Below are 18213 nucleotides of genomic sequence, written 5' to 3'. Positions count from 1 at the left end.
CTTCTGGAAGCACTAGAGAACGGAGATCTTCCTTGACTTTACCAAAGCCTTTTATTAAATAATCACACAATTCTGTTAAACAAACTGGACACACACAAATGGTTTGTTTTAGTGTTTGTCAAGAAATTATTCCCTTCAAACCAGCTACTTAGCTTGTCTACAGCTTTATATAGAGCTGCTTGTAATTGCTTCAGCATGTTTTCTGTGAGAGAACAGTGTTCTTCCTGCAGTGGTAATGCTGATTCCCATCAGATCATCAAAGTTAAGCATTGTCAGGATTGGCTAGCACTTGGATGAGGATCGTCCCGGTCTGTTACTGCTGTTGGCAAGCAGAGTGCACTTAGCCCTTGTTAGGACAACTGAGGGGCTATTCATACCAGAACACAAGTATGTAAATAAAAATGAAATTTTAATATGTCACATTTTTAAATCAGACTAAAAAGTACAAAATAATTTCTCCCAGCCCCATACAGATAGCCTTGAAAATTTGATTGTTTTTTTTTAATAGCTATAAAAGTATTTGTTAGATTTAATCAAAAAAGTAGGGTGTGTGTAATAAATATTAGTAAGGAGGTGAACTATTTGTGAATTAGTATTGCGTGTGCCCCATGTTTCTTTTTTTAAGTTTTACAAATATTTTCATAGCTATTAAACATACACAATCACACATTTTCAGGACTGTCTGTATGGGTTTAGGAATCTGTGTGCAGTTAGTAGAAATTATTTTATACTTTTTAGTCCAATTTAAAAATGTGGGATATAAATTCATTTTTATTTAAATAATAATTGTTTGCTTTTTAGTCTTGCGTGTGTGAATTTTTTCAGTTTATTTCAAACATGTAGATGAGATTACAACAGATAAGTAAATTTCATCTTTATTTCAGTTTTGCTTCTCCTGAGTCAACCAATATATTGCTTCCTCCTACATGTATCTCACAAAAAATGCCGTGAATTTAAACATTAGCGAGGTCTGAGCTCACGCATAGGCTTACCAGTAATTGTTCTTCACACAACCCATTCACAACTGGAATCAGGATTATGTGGAAATGGCAGTGGAACACAAAGTATCCTCTGCCACACAACAGACAAGAAAGCTAGTTAATAATGCATTGTCATCCAGTTCTGAGCTATGTTGAAAGTTACATCTCTCTAGCTCACTGGGAAGTCAGCAAAGCTTGTACCGAAAAGACAAGACAAGAGCGCAACCTAATAAAAGTGTGGTGAAAACAGAGAGCTCTCAAACTCAAATCATACTGTAAGACAACTATCTAATCTAGAACACATCAGTGTTGGAGTCACTCAAGGAAGTGTGCTCTGAGCAATACTCTTCTTGCTACATAAATTATTTTCCCCAGAATGTCAAAAACATGTGAAACAGTAATGTTTGCTGATGACAGTAACATTCTAATCAGTGATGAGTTGCTTAATGTACTAAACAAAAAAGCTGATGAAACACTTCAGCACATGGATGGATAACAGCAAATTAACCCTCCGTGTATAAATAAAAAAATAAACAGTTCTAGTTCCCACATTAGCAGAAACCCAACAGTAACTCTAACAGTGAAAGATGAGCTCATAGTATATGTATCAAGGGATGAATTCATATCGACTCACAGCCAAAGTGGACTGGCCATATTAGTGCCTCGGGGAAGCAACATGCTTTGTACTTTAGGGTAATAAATTCAGTAAGTAGTAGCTCGTACACTAGGACAACATTTTTACATATGTTCATTCTATAATTAGTTGGGGCATAACCTGGGAACAAATGAGCAAAATATACAAACAATTTTTAAGCTACAAAAGAAAGGGCGATACCAATTACAATAGGTAATAACAGGAAACCTCTCAGTACTGAGTTATTGAAATCTATGGAAATCAAGACTGTCTCATGTGAATGTAGTTTGCAAACAGTGATCCATATAAAGAAAGACATCAACCAGTATCCAGTGAACAAGTCTCTACATGAACATGGAACCAGATCCAGCCACCACTCACATCCCAGTAGGAAAACAAAACAAAAACCCAAAATAGTGTGCTGTTTAATGGAATTAAAATGTACAAGCTTATACAAGTGATCAAAGATAAAACCGAAATTTATGTTTCTGTATTGTGTACATTTATGTATTGACAATATCCATGCAATTCATGTTCTTTGGATGAATAAATAAATAAATAAAAATGAATATCATGTATTGTAAATTTGTAAAGGACTACAATATTTGTAGTGGAAAGATTTAGAAGCTGGTGCCATTACTGACTGGATATGGAACTTTTCTTTTTGTCTTGTACCACGTTCATGGATATTGAAGTTTTTATTTATAACAGTAATGGAAATTCCTGGATGGAGCTATACTTTCATTTTTATTTAAGCCGTTTAAAGTCTTCCTCACTTATTAACAAGCTTCGCGTATACATAGCTACAGAAGAGCAGGTGGTTTGAAGGCTTTAGAAACAGGGGCTTTCTATAATATTTCTTGAGCATGTTGACTGCTTTTGCAGTTTTTTTTTTTCTTCCCCCCCCCCCCACCCCCCCCCCCACACACACACACAGTCGAGATGATGACTGTGCTAGTTAACATGTTTGGACAGCACAAAAATTTGTTTTATCGGAAAAAACTGTAAGCTGTAAGGTATTTTATTCAGTGTTGCATTTGTTTTGCATGAATGTGTATGTCATTTGAAACAATTTTGTTTCAGTGTTTGTCAAGAAATTATTCCCTTCAAACCAGCTACTTAGTTTGTCTATAGCTTTATATAGAGTTGCTTATAATTGCTTCAGCATGTTTTCTGTAAGAGAACAATGTTCTTCCTGCAGTGGTAATGCGGATTCCCATCAGCTCACCAAAGTTAAGCATTGTCAGGATTGGCTAGCACTTGAGTGAGGATCATCCAGGTCTGTTACTGCTGTTGGCAAGCAGAGTGCACTTAGCCCTTGTTAGGACAACTGAGGAGGTATTTGATTGAAACATAGCAGCCCCAGTTGCAAAGACTAACAACGACTGGGAGTGCAGTCTGCTGATCACATGTCCCGCCATATCTGTGTACGGTGATGCCTGTTGGCTGAGGATGACACGGCAGATGGTCGGTATTGCTGGGCCTTCCGAGGCCTTATTGGATGGTGTTTTTTAGTTTCCTTTAAGGATTCTGATCTGTGTAAATGAGGTATTTTTGTGTGACTCAGTATTTAACTCTTGTTCGTTTATACCAGGTGTCCCTCCTAAGAATCATCAGGCATTTTTTCTCTGATGTTTTGGCAGATATTTGCAATTTTATTGCTGAAACATGTAGCTGGAGATAGTGCAAACAAAATACTGCTCATCACATCTTTTGTGCAACTCCCAGCACTGACAGAAAGCGGCAGTTTTTTTCCTGTTGCAAACAGAATGATTTTTAAAGTGGAATTTTATGAGCCCATGTGATAAAGCAGTGCTAAATTAGTCTAGTGCAATATTCATTTTATCGATATGTATTAACAGGGACAGTAAAAAGTGACAGTTCTGCAAAAGAAACTGAGTCTGACTATTGCATGGCAGTAGCAGTCATCACAGGCCAGGGTGGTGCTGAAGTACTGGTTATTCTTTGTGTTTTATTGTCACTTTTAATACATGTCAATAAAACAATTTCACTTTGAAATGTGTGAGTGATAGGAAACAAACTGACACTGGGCATCGCATGAAAGATGTGATGAGTAGTATTTGTTTGGGCTGAATCCAGTTAAACATTTCTAAAACAAAATTGTCAAATATCTGGCAAAACATCAGAGAAAATATGCTTGACAACTCTCAGGAAAGACGACCTGCACAGGAGAAAAAAAAAAAAAAAAAAAAAAAATCATTTGTCCATGAGTAGGTTTTTGTGGAAATCCTTCTTCTTCTTCTTCTTCTTCTTCTTCTAGATTTCCACATGTGAGAAACATCACTTAGTATTTTCTTTTGGCTCATGTGTTATTTATGTTTTCCATTTGAACATGTAAGACTTGAACAACTTTAATGCTACATGGAACTTCTCAAACAGTATTTACTGTATGGGCAAATATGTCAGTTGCTTTACCTAAGTCTAAAAATGACAATGGCATCATCTTTTTGTCCAATTTTCCTAGAGCATTGTGCAGAAAATCGCAGATAATACTAGCTGTTGATTTATTTTTCCCAAAGTCATACTGGGTATCAGTAAAGATTTTGTTTTTGTCCAAAAAGTTTACTGAACTGTTACATATTAAATTTATCTATAACTTTGCCAAAGCATGGTAATGGTCTATTTGCTTCATATCTCGTATTACCAATAGAGATCACTCTGACAATTTTTAGTCAATCAGGAAATTGCATACCCAGAAAAGATGAGTTTACAATATCGGAAAGAGCTTCTAAAATGTTTGTAATGCATTGTTTTATAATGATATTGAAGTATCACCATTTCCTAAAGAAGCTTTCTTGAAAATTTCTTGCAACACGAGTGATTTCATCTGAAGTTGTTCGACATGTATAGATTGAGCAGGGACAAGAATTTACTATGTTTTACTGTTTGTTAGGATTGCCTCTTTTCATCACTGCCTTAGAATATTTGAAAATATCTGGGGATTAGTAACACTAATGTTTTCGTGGTTCAGTGTAATATTTCGATTTTTAAGGGACACTTGCTGTTTTTGTTTATCTTTCCAAATTGCTTGGCTTTCATGTGGTGATTCTGATTCAAACTTATCATTGGCCATTCTTACTGCTTGGTGTACAATTGTTGTATATACATAAATCTTTGCTTGTAAACTTATTTACCTTTGGGGACCCAATCTACTCCTTGCAAGACAAAGTGGCATGATTTTCAGTGTACACACATTTAAGAGGAACATGATTTAATTAATTAAGGCAAATGTTGGGATGGTTCCTCTGAAAAGGACTCACTCATTTTCCTTCACTATCCTTGGGCTAATTAAGTTTGTACTCTGTCTCTAACAACCTTCTCAACAATTGAAGGCTGGATCCCAATTTTCCCTTTCCACAAATTCACAGCTTTTTTCTCTTTGGCAGTGTAACTTGCTAAGTGCCTCTTATTTTGGCTCTTGGAAAAAGTATTCTTTCCAAAGATGCTGTACAGCTACCTTTATAAATTATATCCTGGCAGAGCCAAACAACAAACTTTTATCTTGTTGGTATGCTGGTTTATGCTGTGAAGTGGTCATGACCTCTGATTGCATGGTCTATAAAATTTCAATTCAGAAACTAAAATGATATGACATTGTTTCAGGTCCTCCAAAAGGAAAGGATTCTTATTATCATCACAGAATACTGCCAATAAAACTGGTAGACTGCACAAAAAATGAAACTTAATCCACAACAGGTTAACATAAAATACAGAGTCTTTACTAAGCTAATTATTCTTTTGTAATCCACAGAACAGACTTTCCAGTGGCTTTAAATGGACTTTCCAGAAGCTGTAATTTTTGCTGGTGATTGAAGCATGTCGTTCAAGATCCCAAACTCGACTGCAGCAGACAAATCTGGTTCACATCAAACAGTTCAAGTCTTAATCTCACAAGAGTTCATACAGTGCAATTTCAAACAAATAGACATGACATATTGGTATTATAAATAGACCTTAATGGTCTTGCATGTAAAGAAACACTATTTTGATGTGTTTAGAACCCATCTACCAACTAGGGCAAGCAGGAACACTGAATGTGTACAAAGAAGGGCAGCACAAATGGTCACATCTTATCAGTCATAGCAGAGTACCATGGGAACACTGAAAAACTTCCTGACAGATGCTTGAAGATAGACATAAATTATATTGCAAAAACATACTAACAAATTTTTAAGCATCAATAGTAAATAAGGTCTATAAGCATATACCGGGTAATCAAAAAGTCAGTATAAATTTGAAAACTGAATAAATCACGGAATAATGTAGATAGAGAGGTACAAATTGACACACATGCTTGGAATGACATGGGGTTTTATTAGAACCAAAAAAATACAAAAGTTCAAAAATTGTCCGACAGATGGTGCTTCATCTGATCAGAATAGCAATAATTAGTATAACAAAGTAAGACAAAGCAAAGATGATGTTCTTTACAGGAAATGGTCAATATGTTCACCATCATTACTCAACAATAGCTGTAGTCGAGGAATAATGTTGTGAACAGCACTGTAAAGCATGTCCGGAGTTATGGTGAGGCACTGGCGTCAGATGTTGTCTTTCAGCATACCTAAAGATGTCGGTCGATCACGATACACTTGCAATTTCAGGTAACCCCAAAGCCAATAATCGCACGGACTGAGGTCTGGGGATCTGGGTGGCCAAGCATGACGAAAGTGGCAGCTGAACACACGATCACCACCAAAAGACGCGCGCAAGAGATCTTTCACACATTTAGCAATATGGGGTGGAGCGCCATCCTCCATAAACATCGTACATTCCAGCAGGTGTTTATCTGCCAGGCTGGGGATGATGCGATTCTGTAACATATCAGCCTACCTCTCACCCGTCACGGTAGCAGTTACAAAACCAGAATCACGCATTTCCTCGAAGAAAAAAGGCCTGATAACGGTAGATGTGGTAAATCCAACCCATACCGTGACTTTCTCGTCATGCAATGGAATTTCCACAACAGTTCTAGGATTTTCGGTAGCCCAAATTCTGCAGTTGTCGGCATTGACAGACCCTCGGAGTGTGAAATGAACTTCGTCGGTCCACAACACCATCTCAACCAATCATCATCTCCCACCATATTTTGAAACACCCACACCGCAAATGCCCTCCACTTCACTAAATCGCCAGGTAACAGTTCATGATGCTGATGGATTTTGTATGGATAGCACCGGAGGGTACGCCTAAGTGCCACCAAACAGTAGTGTATGGAATGCCGGTGCGACGTGCGACTGCATGAGCGATTACTTCCCCGTGCATAGACGAACCTGCTACTGTCTCCATTTCTTCCTGAACTGTCTCAGCAGCATTACGCCTTGTACTCGGTCGGCCACTATGGGGTCTATCGTCTAAACAACCCGTGGCTTCAAAATTCGAAATCATTCCCACCACAGCTGCATTTGTCAATGGATCTTTACCCATTCTAATCCCCTTCCTACGGCGATAGGATCATAACGCTGAACTAGGACATTCCCCATTCTGATAATACAGCTTCACTAAAAACGCCTTTTCAGGTAACGTCAACATGCTGCAACTGCTGGTGCATCTGATTCTCTCTCTCATTACAGCTCCTTTTATACACAATTTCCATGCGCAGTCACTGACATTTTGCTGTCCAGCGCCATATGTCGGACATTTTGTGAACTTTTTTTTTTTCTAATAAAACCCCATATTAAGTTTTCAAATTTATACTGACTTTTTTATCACCCGGGTGTGTGTGTGTGTGTGTGTGTGTGTGTATGTGTGTGAATATAAAATTCATTGAAGCTCAGCTGGATAACATGTTAAAATTATGTAAACACATATACAAACTAATTAAGAGACTGAGTTGTCATTAATGGAGTTCAAATTATTGAGAGATTTGTGTATTAGGAAACCTCTGATGCAATCACAAATCTTTAGCTGTTGCTATGTTCTGTTTATTCTGTTATTTTGATGCCATTCTCACCCCCTGTTTATTATTTTGAATTTATCATTTTATTGTAAATCTGAAAATGACACACAGCGGCTGAAACTGATAATTGTGAACTAAGTACCAAAAAATTGTGATTGTGCTGATGATTTCCTAGCAAACACTCTCTGATGTCTTATGAGATTAACTTGTGGGACAATGCAGCTAAGATGAATACAATATTTATTCACCAAACCAAGTAGCAAGGATACTGGGTAAAGTAGAGAAGTGCACATCTTACAAAGGTCTCTTCAAAGATCTGAGAACTCTTACATATTCCTCTCAATACATTTATCTAGATGGCATTGCTGCTTAGTAATAAGAATCGGTTTCAATTGAGGGGAATTTTTTGAAAAGTGGATAAATGCTCAGTTGTTCAAAATTTAGATTTTTGTAGTTACGAATCAAGTTTGTTACCATGCATGACCTATTGAAATGGTTTTGTCAAAACCAAATATTTGCTGTTGTTATAGTGTATTGAAACCTATGAGTTCTTGCAAAACCTGATATTTGCACTCAGCCAGTTAAAGCAAAAGTTGATAAATGGAAACTGCGCTTTGCTCCTGAGAAACCTGAAGGAAGAACAACAATTTGGGATGTCATTGTCGATGATAATCTACATCTACATTGATACTCCGCAAGCCACCCAACGGTGTGTGGAGGAGGGCACTTTACGTGCCACTGTCATTACCTCCCGTTCCTGTTCCAGTCGCGTATGGTTCGCGGGAAGAACGACTGTCTGAAAGCCTCCGTGCGCGCTCTAATCTCTCTAATTTTACATTCGTGATCTCCTCGGGAGGTATAAGTAGGGGGAAGCAATATATTCGATACCTCATCCAGAAACGCACCCTCTCGAAACCTGGCGAGCAAGCTACAACGCGATGCAGAGCGCCTCTCTTGCAGAGTCTGCCACTTGAGTTTATTAAACATCTCCGTAACGCTATCACGGTTACCAAATAACCCGGTGACGAAACGCGCCGCTCTTCTTTGGATCTTTTCTATCTCCTCCGTCAACCCGACCTGGTACGGATCCCACACTGATGAGCAATACTCAAGTATAGGTCGAACGAGTGTTTTGTAAGCCACCTCCTTTGTTGATGGACTACATTTTCTAAGCACTCTCCCAATGAATCTCAACCTGGTGCCCGCCTTACCAACAATTAATTTTATATGATCATTCCACTTCAAATCGTTCCGTACGCATACTCCCAGATATTTTACAGAAGTAACTGCTACCAGTGTTTGTTCCGCTATCATATAATCATACAATAAAGGATCCTTCTTTCTACGTATTCGCAATACATTACATTTGTCTATGTTAAGGGTCAGTTGCCACTCCCTGCACCAAGTGCCTATCCGCTGCAGATCTTCCTGTATTTCGCTACAATTTTCTAATGCAGCAACTTCTCTGTATACTACAGCATCATCCGCGAAAAGCCGCATGGAACTTCCGACACTATCTACTAAGTCATTTATATATATTGTGAAAAGCAATGGTCCCATAACACTCCCCTGTGGCACGCCAGAGGTTACTTTAACGTCTGTAGACGTCTCTCCATTGATAACAACATGCTGTGTTCTGTTTGCTAAAAACTCTTCAATCCAAAAAAAAAAAAAAAAAAAAAAAGTACTGTAAGCAAGCACTTGTCACCAGAACCAACAATAGAAATAAATTAGTGTTTTATATTACAATATTAATTCCTGATTATTGCTCAGTCTGAATCTGCTTTGTCATGGAGAATGAACATCAAGAAAGAAGCAAAAAGGAAGAATACTGCTTCAATAAAATGTAGCATAAAGAAGAGAGGTGGCCAGACAGTATCTGTCTGTGCCTCAACATTTAAAGCAACATCAGGTATGTCCAGAGACAGTCTCTCAAAAGGAATAAGATCTGGAGAAGAAGACTCAATTAATAACAAACCACAGGAATGGATAAAGACTACTGGAAAAAGTAAGGTATTCTTTCATGAATTGAATACTGTATAGTGCTGGAACTACATGGTATTGTCAAGATACTAAATAAAGATTGGGAAGCAAAGGAGATCAGTTCAGGGCACTAAAAGCCCTATGATCTAAGGCACCTTTCAAAATAACTGCTCTGTGAGTGATGGCTTATGAAAAGTGTAAGAAGAAGATATTGTTGTCAGTACTGGACACTTATAACTGAATTCCTGCAGAGGTTGAGGTACAGAAATTCAGAAAGGGGGGAGATGCGTCTATAATTAAAGACCATTTGCTTGTGTTCACTTTTATAAATGGATGCTACTTCTGCATACTTTAGTCTGTCAGGTAATACACCTAATGTAGGGGGTGTAGGAAATGCTGTTCAGGCCCTTGACCAAATGATCTACACCTCCACATGGTAGAGAGGAGGCAAGGTCATATTGTGTGATGGATGATGTAGACAGAGACCCAAGCGATGACCAGGATAAGTCATCACCACCCCAGCATTTGCTAGGCAGGGCACCCTCTTGTCTTGGAAATGAGAAACCATTTCCAAAGGTGGAAGAGGCGGGGCATGCTCTTGTCCTGGAAATGAGAAACCATTTCCAAAGGTCAAAGTCAAAGAGCCAACTGAAAGGCAATGTCATATGGCGTGTAAGGGAAATGGAAACCACCACATTAGAGGTCCACAGCTATCCCAAGCATCAGCCGTGAACCATGTCAGTATCTTTGTAAAATTTCTAGGAGATAAGATAGTTACCCAATCAGATCTCCAAAAGAGGATTGCATAAGATAAGACAAGGTGAAGAAAAACAGCCCCAATTTTAAAATGGCCTCTTGGAATATAAGAATACTGCTGAAGTGCAACAAATTAGAATACCTACACTTTCAATGGAATGGCTAGGAATCGGTGTACATTGTATAAAAGAGATGAAGTGGCCCCAATTAGAAGACATCTGGTCTGGAGAATAAAGGGACATTCACAGCAGAACTGATCAAGACAGACCAGGAGTGGGAGGAGTTGTGGTAATTTTAAGAAAAAACACTAGATCATGCGTCAAGGGATACATACAATACAGCTTTAGGATAATACTAATCAGACTTGAAACTAAAAAAAAGGACCCTATGATAATAAAAGTTTACATGCCAAAATCCAAAGCAGAGGACATGGTGTTTGATGAAATGTATGAAGAAATAAATAATGTGATAAGATATGTTAAAGGAGAAGAAAACCAGATTGACATGGGGGATCAGAATGCCAGTGTGGATAAGGAACCTGAAAAGGGAATGTGGGCAAGGAGCCCAGCAAATTGAGTTCTGCTCCGGGCACCAATTAGTTGTCGCAGATAAACTTTTCCAACATCACAAGTGAAGAAGATACACCTGGAAGGCATGAGGAGACTTAAGGGGACAACAGGTCAATTACATTTTAGTGAAATCACATTTTAGAAACTAAGTAAAAGACTGCTGGAGCTATCCATCTGCAGACATTGACAGTGACTAAAACCTGGTCATGATGAAAAGTTCATTCAGATTTAAATGTCTGAAGAAAAATACAATAAAACAGAAATGGGAAATAGAAAAACTGAAAACTGAGGGACTGGCAAAGCATTAAACACAGGAAACAGAAACATAGCTAAAAATTTTCAACATGGTGGAGTAAAAGAAGGCTGGGAACAAGTTAAATCTGGTAGATATTAAACAACAGAAGAGATAGTTGAGGAAACAAAATCCAAAAACAAGAGGAAATGGATTACAGCAGACGTTATTCACCTTATCGAAAACAGAAGATTACGCAAAAATGCAGCTGATTAACAAGGCTATATATTAGTGCAAATGTGATTTAAAGGATAGTTTATTAGTTTGTATAAATGTATTAGCATCCTTCTCTCATGTGGCATACATCTATAACTTTGTTTGCTGTCTTTATGTCTGCAGGATGGTGTATTAATTGACGCAGATTATTACTGCTTGTTTCAGACCTCGTGATCTAGCTATAAAGCATATGCCTGGAAATCATAGGACTGCAGGATATTTTCACAATTTGACAACAGAAATTTTTGGTCTAGCTTTAATCTTATCCCCACTTCTACACAATGTGAGGAGTCTTCAGGAAAGATACATGATTTGGTCTAGCTTTAATCTTATCCCCACTTTTACACAATGTGAGGAGTCTTCAGGAAAGATACATGATTTGGATCCTACGTCAAACTGTGGGACCCCTTTCCACTGGGCCACAAACAATGACAATTAAAGTTATTACTATTATTATTATTATTATTATTATTATCATTTAGTGCATGTTATTATTTTTACTTAAAATTTTTGTTTTCTCTGTGTTTTTAGGGTATCTGCAATGTCTAGTTATATTAGGGCCATGTGTTGACAAATTGCCTGTTGGTTTCTGTCTCAGATTCTTCGGCTTTCATCTGTTTCATAATTTTTCTGATATTTCACAAGCACGAGTGGCTGACATTGTCATAGCTTCATCCTTCATTATCAAAGCAGGTGGTGGACATGGAAGTTCTTGCTGTAGCGAACTATTACACGTGCTTATTTAGGGATGCTGTAGAAATACACAGACATGACAAAACGAGGTACATATAACCTGCAGCCATGATATCAACTCCAGTCCACCACCAGCAAAATTTTGACAATGCCAGCCACTCATGCTGACAAAATGTCAGAAAAATATCAAACAAACATCAGCTGAAGAACCCTCTAGTTGTATTGCTTACCTGTTATCAATATTATTGCTTAAAATGTTGTTTTTTCTGTATCAATGGTAAATTTGCAAGCAATTTTGTTTGTTCTGTATAAAACCTGAAACATGACATGTCTAATATCATTATAAAAATGACCCATGGACAAAAATAAAGCAATATATATCAAACTACAAAAAAAGAATGCTAGAGATATTCAGACAAAGTCCTCCCTCAGAAATAGAAGTCTCACACACTCAAACATCAACTAACTCATGCATGGCTATTGGGTGCTAAGATGTAGAGACATTAGCTCCATGTGTGAGAGTTATTATGTGAATGTATAAAACTTCTACGGCTGAGGAAGAACTTTGTCCAGTGCCCAGAGACAGTAGCCATGCGCGTGTTACTTGATGTGTGAATGTCTTAGTTCTACTTCTGAGGAAGGACTTTGTCCATGAACTTAAATATTTCTAGTATTCTTTTTTATGTCTGTCTATAAGCTAACATCTCCTCTATGTGGTGAGCAGCAGTCTATCCTTTCCACATTGATGTTATTCCATCTTGGAATGCTGTCACTTTAATTATCAAATCAAAATTTACAATTTTCCACTAGCTGTTCATTGTTGCTTAGTCATGTTGTGGACTTTGCTAGTCCCCAATGATCTTTCATTACTTTCCTTCTTTCTTGAGTTGAGCAGGAAGTCTCTAAGGAGTATGATAATATTCTTAATCAAATTCTTGGATAGTGTCCCCTCCAGGTCTTCCCAAAATACAACTACTTTCTTTGTGCCTATTCTGTTAGCCTCAATTGAGTGGTCCTCTGCATTGATCATAGTGTATATTTCATTTGCTCCTTTAAAGGTGAGTGTGGAAAGCCTACTGTTCTTGGAGCTAAAGTCAGTGGTGGTTCCTATGATTTATTGTCTAGAAAATGTGTGCTGAGGCACATTCTCAATTACTCTGTTGTCTGGCTTCACTTTCAGGATGTGATGTACTTCTGATTTGAAAGCTGGTTCATCTGCCTATCAATTATGCCAAGAAAACCTCAGAGATCACATATTGTAAAGCTGTAACAATGTTTTTAATTTTTGTTGGGTTATGTGTGTCCTACATCATTCATAATGTGCTTCACGTATGACTTGCCCAAGATCTGATTATGTTCTTATATACTACTGTACCTTCTTTCTCATTAAAGCTGAGGTTCAGATTATCACAGCTGTCTGAGTTAATCTTGACTGTTGTGCAAACATCTTGCAGGTGTTTCAGTTCCCCATTTTTAAGGAATGGTGACAAACCACTGCTCAGTTCTGTCTTTGACAACTGTGGACTGGTTACCGTCAGTGGTAGTACTGCCTATGAGCAAATTTGCCATCAAGTGAACAATCTCTGTTGGGGGTCAACACACAGACATCAATAGGATTATAACTGAAATAGTTACTCCAAGAGGTGTCTTACGTCATTCACTGCTACTCACAATGTAGAGCAGATGTTGGTTCATAGATAGGCATAAAAAAAGAATACTAAAAATATTTGAATTCCTGGAAAAAGTCCTTCATCAGAAGTAGAACTAAGACATTCCACACATCATGTAACACAAACATGGATATTGTCTCTAAGTATTGGACAAAGTTCTTCCTCAGCGGCAGAGCTCTCAAACATTCACATAATAACTCTTACATGTGGGGCCACTGTCCCCGCACCTTAGCATCCAGAGACAGTGGTGGTGATGATGATGATGTTGTTTGGTTTGTGGGTCACTCAACTGCGCAGTCATCAGTGCCCGTATAAAGTCCCAATTTTTTCACAGTCCAATTTTGTACACACTCCAATCTATTCACTGTCATGAATGATGATGAAGATGATGATGATGGAATGATGAGGACAACACAAACACCCAGCCCCGGGCAGAGAAAATCCCTGACCCAGCCGGGAATCGAGGAATCGAACCTGGGACCGAGGGATTCAGAGGTGGCAATGCTAGCCGCTAGCCCACGAGCTGTGGTCTCATGCGTGTGTGAGTTGATGGGTGAATGTGTGAGGCTTCTACTTCTGAGGAAGGACTTTGTCTGAAAGCTTAAATATCTCTAGTATTCTTTTTTGTTTTTTTGTAGTTTAGTTTATAATGGTTTATTTTTGTCCATAGGTCATTTTTATAATGATGTAAGACATGTCATGTTGCAGGTTTTATAGAGAATAAACAAACTTGCTTGAAAATTTATCATTGATAGAGAAAAAACAACATTTTAAGTAATAATATTGATAACAGATAAGCAATATAATTTGAGGTTTCTTTGGCCAATGTTTGTTTGATAATTTTTCTGACATTTCATCAGCATGAGTGGCTGGCTTTGTCAAAGCTTCACCCTACATTGATGGTGGTGGACTGGAGTCGAGCTCACGGCTGCAGATTACATGTACCTGGTGTGCCAATATCCAAGGGCTTTTTCGTGGTTGGTACCGCTGCAGTTCTCCCCTTGCTACTTGTAACGGTTATTCTCTGCAGTACGAGAATCCATGATCTATTCCTCTTGAGGCTTTCATCTTTCTTGTTACAGATGTTGTCATGTTTGCAGATTTCTATAGCTTCCCTGAATAAGAAAGTGTAATAGTTCTTCTCTACAGCGAGAACTTCCATGTCAGCAGCTGTGAGCTCGACTCCAGTCCACCACCAGCAACGGAGGGTGAAGTTTTGAGAATGCCAGCCACTCGTGCTGGTGAAACACCAGAAAAATTATGAAGCAGATGGAAGTTGAACAACCTGAGACAGAAGCCAACAGGTAAGTTGTCAACACACGGCCGCGAAAGCCTTAACAATTTTGTAATATAACCAGATATTGAAGATACACTAAAAACACAGAAAAAACAAAAATTTTAAGTAATGGTAATGACGGGCAATAAACAATAATAATAATAATAATAATAATAACTTTGATCTTCATAGTATGTGGCTGAGGGGAAAGAGTTCTACAGTTTAACATAGAATCAAAATGTTCCTGATAACTTCTCACATGATCTAGAAATGGAGACAAGATTAAAGCCAGACTAAAACCTTCTGTTATCCAATTGCGACAGGAACCTGCAACCCTATGGTTTTCATGCATGTGCTTCATTGCTAGACCACTAGTCCTGAAACAAGCACTAATAACCTGCATCAATTAATACACCATTCTGCAGACCTAAAGACAGTAAACAAAGTTATATATGTGTGCCATATGAGAGAAAGGTTGCTAATACATTTATACAAAATGAAGAACGATGTTTTTAAAATCACATTTGCACTATTATATAGCATCAGATGCACTGTTCTCCACTTCAGCTATATGTTTTCTACTTCAACATTTTGCTTGGGTTTCCTTCCTTCCCTCATCAGAAAGTTGGTTTCCACATGAAGAAGGAATGTTTTACTCCATTCCCAATTTTAAATGTACCTTTTCTCTAAGAGTTTGCCTGCAAGTATTGCTTCAGCTTATACCAACACTTATAAATGAGGTGTTCCTTCAGTTTTCTTTGGAAGGCGATCAGTACCTCCGTGCTCTTTGTGTTAAGTGGCAGTCTGTTTTTCTAGGGTCTGCTTTACTAGGGTCCTCATCTCATCATTCTTAGCCTTTTGCTACAGATAAGGTAATTTTCTATAGTTCTTGTTTTGTGGTCATGAAAATACATGTTTAGAGATTTTTACTCATCTGATGAGATCGTAAAGAATTCTGTAATACTGGTTGTAGTGCCCCTTTAATCCTTTGTTAGAGCTAACCCTCTCCAATTAATAAAGCTCTCTTTCCCTGCCACCTCACTTTGACCACTTGTCAACCACCCTTTCTCACATGTTCCACTGTAACTGTTCCTGTCCCATTGTAAAGGAAAACTGGATTTATGATGTTTTAAGAATATTTTAAGGAAATTTCTCATTTACTGGGTGACCTTGATAAATTTCTTTCCATTGTTCCTCCTGTGAATTCTCTTTGAATAGTATAAGTGAATCAACATTTATGATTCAGTGAAACTATTGTCCCACATCTTAATTAAACCTGGCTGACAGGGATGCTTCAGTGATGTCATTTGACCATCATTATGAGATAAACAGTTTACTATAGGTCTTACATATGTTACATGAAAGATGTATTTTGTGCTTAAAAATAAATTATGAATTGATGTTGCACAATGTGCCAAGTAAATATAGCCGAGATATTTCAGCGACAGTGGTCCTGGCCAGAGATATCCCTACCTGTGGCCTACATACAGGGTATTTGGAAATTCCCATTACAAACTTATAAGACCATAGAGGTGAGTGAATATATAATATTTTGAATAGGAACCCATGTCCAGAAATGTCATCTGATGACATTACAGACCGTCAAAGGTATAGGCACTGCATCTATAAATGTATGTATATACAGGATGATTCTGTGATGATGTTATAACTTTCTAGGATGATGCAGAAGTATAAATGTATCAATTTGAGGTAGGGGTCCATGTACAAGAAGCAAATGAGTCAAAAATTATAAGTGATAACTGTCCTGATACCTCTGACAATGGAATACATGTACTGGTGCTATTGTTGCTAACTTTATAGGGTAGGCAGCTTTTAAAGGAAGTAATATGGACTGAAGCAAGATAAAAGTCCAGTAAACTAGTAAACATTTGCTCTAAAATGCATACCCGAGGAGCTATGAGCACTTTTTCATCTTTGTTAGTGTGAAACACACCTCCTCTAAGGAACAAGTGACCATAGCTCTTAAGATATGCATTTTAGAGCCCATGTTTAATAGACATTTTTTCTTGTTTTGGTCCTTCTACCATCTCTGAAAGTTGACTACCCTAAAATCTTAAGTAGCAACAGTACCAGTACATGTATTCCACTGTCAGAGGTATCAGAATGGTTTCTGCTTATAACTTTTGACTCATCTGTTTCCACTACTGAGGCCCTTACCTCAGATTGATACATTCACCCTTCTCCATCATTCTAGAAATTCTGTAATATCACCTTGCAAACACCCAGTATGTACATACATTTACAGGCGACAGTGCCTGTAACTTTGATTTTCAGTAGCATCGTAGGTTGACATTACCAAACATGGTTTCCTATTCAAAATATTCTGTACTTACTCTCCTCTACAAGTCTTAGAAGTCTGTAATGGGAATTTCTGAACAACCTGTAGATAACTATAGTTCCATAATAAATACTGAGTAGTTGTGAAGGTAGAAATAGATGATATACAGCATAAACGACAAAGTATAAGCTTTCTTCAAAGTAGCAACTCCCTTGTTAAGTTACTATGTAAAGTCCAGTTCAAGTAAACACAGAATATAGCATTTTAACACTTTATTAGTGTTCATCTTGCCTCTTTCCAATTTCCTAAAGTTTGCTCCTTACCCAGACATCTACAGAAACACAGTGAATGTACAAATGGGAGGATGCATGTGCAGTAATCACCAAATGAAATGAACAGACTATTCATTGATAAATCAAGACACAAAACAACATATAAAAATGAATTTTGACAAAAGAAAAAAAGGAAAGTTATTTTATTAATGGCTGTTGAGTGGAAAATTTCTTGCTGTAGTCTTGTTGATGATCTCTATATTAAATTATATACTATTGTAGCAGATTTATGTTTCTATACTCATAAATGGAAATTACAGCTTTTATGTTAATATCACTAAATTAACAGCTGTAAATTCTAGTATTATTTGCACAAACCAGACTAATTCTGTGGCACATAAATAACAAATGTTGTTATTCTTTTGTGTGAGACAACCCCATTTTAAAGTACTTTTAATGTCCTGAAATATATGGTGATCTTTATGAATTAAAAGTGTCTTTAAAACTTTTTATAAGTTTTACGTCTAAGTAAGTAAATATGAACGGATCACAGTGTTTAGCGGTTTTTTCTCTCTGAATCGCTTTTTTATTTTCCTCGGCCGAGTCTTTTAAAGGTTGTGTGTTACAACAAATTTTCCTGTGGAGAGTGTCGA

The sequence above is a fragment of the Schistocerca serialis genome, chromosome 9 (assembly GCF_023864345.2).
Source record: "Schistocerca serialis cubense isolate TAMUIC-IGC-003099 chromosome 9, iqSchSeri2.2, whole genome shotgun sequence".
NCBI lineage: Eukaryota > Metazoa > Arthropoda > Insecta > Orthoptera > Acrididae > Schistocerca > Schistocerca serialis.
Note: the sequence above shows the minus strand (reverse complement) of the source record.